The sequence below is a fragment of the Morone saxatilis genome, unplaced genomic scaffold (genome assembly GCF_004916995.1).
Source record: "Morone saxatilis isolate NCDOM2014 unplaced genomic scaffold, NCSU_SB_2.0 Contig5, whole genome shotgun sequence".
Taxonomy (NCBI): Eukaryota; Metazoa; Chordata; class Actinopteri; family Moronidae; genus Morone; species Morone saxatilis.
Window position 1 is genome coordinate 25,790,621 of NW_023340095.1, and position 5,113 is coordinate 25,795,733.

Below are 5,113 nucleotides of genomic sequence, written 5' to 3' on the forward strand. Positions count from 1 at the left end.
AGTGAATCCGTCCAGCTCAACGCACCAAACTCAGATCAAACTGTCAAACTAGGCAGTGCTGATCAGATATGGATCCAGATTATCTTACTGCGTTGACTTCTTCTCATGTCAAATATTTTTAGAAACATATTTTAATGTACTGTTTATTATTACGTGTATTACGTGAACGTAAGCCGCCATTATTTAAAAAAATCTTTACATTTTATTTTAATTTTAATACATAACACAGGCCACACCATAATTACATAAGAATAGAAATACCCCTGGGGGCCACACAACACGGCGGAGCCATCCCCTGACACACCACAAGATCAACATCATAACCGGAAAGGCTGAAAAACTCATCAGTCCATCAAAAATCCAAACAAATACCTAAAACAAATACCCCAGCAAACCCCAAGCACCCCAAGAAATCTAAACAAAGCCAAACAAACTCCTACACTTACATTACCTACAGACCTATGCACTTCTACCCAGACAAACTTTACAAAACAATATTGTATAATGAAATTAAAAGTTTGTAGCTCTCTTTATTTTACTTGTCAAAATAAAAAAAAATAAAAAAATTTAATGTCATGCAAATAAATAAATAAATGTATTAAAAAGCACACTGTGTCAGTGTCACATTTTTCTAACCTAGACATAAAATGTGTTTAGGAAGGTGCCGTAATGATGAGGTTGGGCTGGATGGATGAGTCAGACAAACACAGGACTTTCACCTGGGCAGGCAACTGTTTGAGTCCCGTGTGAAACCAAATGTCAACGTCGACTTGTCAGATACGAAACATTACTTATGATCTTTTCCCAAAGCTAACCAAGTAGTTTCTGGTGCCTAAACCAAACCAAACTGCAACTTTGATACGCTTTATTTTGAAAGTGTAACCGAATATTGTAAAGTTGCTATTTTTTATTTTCAGCTATTTTTTATTTTCAGAAAAAAGGTAATATGTGCCAAACAGCATTATAATGAAGTACTGTAGTGCTGCACAGTACTTCATTATAATGCTGTTTGCCTATAAATCTGCAAATCTTGTTGTCCAGATGTAAGAAACAATATTGGTTTCGTATGACCCCAATAAATGTCACATCATGATGTAAATAGTTTTTATCAGTGAAAATGAAAATTATTATGCAAAACGGATCATTCCCATTCCCAATACTCCCATTCACAGTAATTGTCATATAATTGTCAAAATAATCGCCATTTGATTAGTTTTTACCACATCGTGCAGCCCTAATTTATATATATGCATTTATATGTGTTTTACTGTGTTTGTGTGTGTGTGGGCTGCAGTTGGTTTATTGCATTTTAATGGATGCTCTGCTTTTTCTTCAGGCCAGGGCGTTTGGTCCTTATGTAAGTAGTGTAGATGGAGTTAACCACTACAAAAGTGTGAAACCCACTGTGCATCACAGTGTCATGCAGAGAAATAATGCATCTAAGAATAAAATATACTTTACACGCTCAATATTAATAATGCTCAAGGAAGCAAGGAATAAAATGTGTGAGGTGAAAGTACAAAAGATATCAGCACAAGTGCAGGAATGTAGAGAAAGCAAAATCACTTGAAAAAGAAATTCAAATTCTCTTTTCAGGCATCAGCCTGGAAAAATCATTAGTGATGAGTCATTCTCCAGAATCTCTGTCCTCACCTGTCACTGTTGGTGCTGCGGCATGCTTTTGTTTTGTTTTTGGAGCAAAAGCACAATGCAGCAACCTTCCACTGCTCACCCCACTGTACCCCACTTTGTAATTCCGCCCACACAGGCCAGTGTACAATTAACCATGGACCATGAAATAACAGGTTCCTGCTGTCAGATATCGGGGCTGAAACATGTCAGAGCTGTGATTAGCCTTGGGGTCAGATTCCACAGCTGTGATTGGCTAATTTCAGATGTAATGGAACGTTCACATGCTCATCATTAACTTGTGTTTGAGTTTCTATCTGGTTTACAACACAGAGGGGCTTTGTCATTGGTCCAATCCATTTAATGAATTTGAGCCATGATGGATGTATTAACTTGTCATTACTTTCTCATTGTTTGGGCTCCCACAGACCCCTCTGCAGTATGTGGTAAAATAATAACAATTGCAACCAACTTTTTTCTTTAAAGTGTAACTACATCCTTCACTTTTGCTCGCTCCCTCCCTCTCAGCAAATTAACAGTGACTAGAGGACATGGCATGGACAAACAGGCAGTGATTGACAGACTGACCAGAGTAGTGTAGCAGGAACAGCAAGCTGGTTGTCAGAGCTAATGAGCAGCTACTGTCAGATTTAATAGTCACTAGAAGCACATTAATGCCCATTTGCATAGGTTGCTGTATGGTACCTGTGTGTAGCTGAGCTAACGGATGTGCTCTCTGGCACGTGTGTGTGGGGGGACTGTCAGTGGGATCAAGGTAAAGCTTGCAGTCAGGTGATGTTTCTACAGCATCTAAAGCACAAGTCAGAACCACTGCACCAGAATAGGAAAATACTAAGTAGAGTTAGCCAAACCTAGGATAAACGCCTGTGAATAATGCGTCTCAATCTGTATACATTTGACTAGACTCCCACTCAAAGAGGAGGCTGGGGAGCACAGAACACTGTTTTTTTTTTTTATAGAAGCAGTAGTCCCAAACAGTCAAATGTGTCAGCATTGAACTTACTAGATTCAGGGTGACTACTACTACTACTACTACTACTACTACTAATAATAATAATAATAATAATAATAATAAATTGTATTTATAGAGCGCTTTTCTAGGAACTCAATGACACTTCACATAAGTAAAAAAAAAAGGTAATGAGAAACAACACACTAAAAAATATAGATATATATCTACAACACTCAACAACGAATAAAACATTAAAAGCAGTTCTGAAGAGGGGGGTTTTGATCAGCAGCATTGATGAGGTTCACCACAGTATAGTGATATAATTCAGTCTACAGCTCAAAAAACATGTTTTAGGTGGAGCACCTTAGTGCAATAGTGTGTACACACCAAATGCAAAATTAAATTACGCCTCCTTTACTCGCAGGATCATTTGTGTTTACTTACTAAATGCCACTCGTTTTAGTAAAGTAAAACCGAATTCAGTAACACTTATTTTCAGCACTTATCAGGTAGTCCAACTTCCTCTCTTACTTTTCTCCAAGCTGTCTCCTGATGTAGTATCACAGCACTCTGGATGCACACAGACGGCTACAAGTGGAGATGGCACTTCCATGGCTCGCAGCAGACAGGTTGGGAAGAGAGAGTGAAGATAAATCCACTTTCCCAGAAGTTTAAAAATTAACTCTAAGCTCTCCTCCGAGAATGGGTCATATTTGGCTGGCTCTGCATTCGTTATTTGTTTTTAAAACATCAATTAATCGATTTAGTACACAATGATTACTTAAAATCATATTATGCATATGGGCAGTGGGTGGGCCGCAAGTAAATTAGGGGGGCCAATGCCCCCCTTGTCTCCCCTTGGTGAAAACCCCCTGTTTATATGTTATGTCTCATGAATTCTATGCTGCTATTTGTGAAGACCCACAACACACTCATGTGTGCAAGTTGTGTGTACAGTTATTTGTGATTTGGGACTCTTATGTAAAAAGTACTGTCAGCACTGACCACAGATACAGAGCAGATGGATAATGTTGTATTTAACCATATTTTACAGCTGAGAACTTCACACAGAAGTAATGCTAAATTTTCTATCAGGTGAAAATCATGTTTCACTCACAAGGTGGGAAAATCGTCCTGCATCTGCAGCTTTGCTGCATTTAGTATTCTTGTGGGGTAGCCAACATATTGGGAAATCATTTATAAATACATAACACTACATTTGCTATAAGTTTTATAATCTCTAATGAGCTGTCACCTGATTGGGTGAAACAGACATTTCACAGACCTACAAACTACTATGTCCCAGGATGACAATTACCAACATCATAAACACAAGGTACTCTTTAATGTCTGTATTAAGACAGTGCTTAACGTTGTGAAACAGTCACAGTTTGGTCAGGTTTAGGAATTAATGATGATTTGGGTTAAAATAAGTACTTGAAGCAAGTCACATGATGCAAGTCATGTATATTAAGTTCTGAAATATAAAACTTTAAATAAGTCAACAGGGTTTTTGTCAACTTTTGGTTTCACATGAACCCTGTCTCATTTGTTGAAAGTCCTGTTTGTGTGACCCATCCATCCACCCAACCTCCTCTCTACATGGACTTTCTCACATTCCTGATGTGGATAGGTTACATTTGAGTTTGATGACAGCCCAGCGCTAAAGGATACCTTGCGGGTAAAATTTCTGCATTCGGTGAGAACGGACTGAATGGAAATGTTAACAGTAGAATCAAACAGTATTTTTCTAACCAACCTGGTAAATTTTAAAAGACTTTTTTACTGATATCATTATTATTACTATTATTATTATTCATCATCCCCCATCGTTGTGGCTATTGTCGCCGTCATTATCATCTTCATCATTAGCATCACGATCTAGATCTCTATAGTTGTTGCTATTGTTGTTGCTGTGCACCTTTGTCTCTCACTCTGTGTTTTTTTTATAAGGACTACGGTCTAGACCTGCTCTATTTAAAAAGTGTTCCCTTAAATAACTAGTTATGAATTAAACATTTATGGGAAGATCCATTAAGAGATTATTGTTAGAATTTGTTATCACATAGTGATTTAGAAATACTCTTCATTCATTAATTTGTCCTCTATCTTAGTGGTTTTCTGCTCCACATCGGCACAACACCATTGTAAAACACAATAATCTCAATACAGTCCCAGTTTGATGGAACAATCTTAACTTTAATTTTGGAGCTTTTAAATAGGACCTGCGTTCTCAACCACCCAAAACTGAACATTAGAACATGTATTACTCTCTTCCGAGATGGCAGCTCCATCCATTCCAATGAAAACAGATGTTGAGCAGCCAAGGACAGCCACAATGCTGAGATGATTCAGGGAGGAAAAGGGAATCAAACATGCCACACCATAAATCTATTTTAAGCAAAGGAGGTGGATTGTGTGCACATCCAACCCCATAGAAATAGTCATTTTAGGCATAGAAAAATATCTTCATCCTCCTGTAATAATTGTGTTTGGGGGAAAAGTTATTTT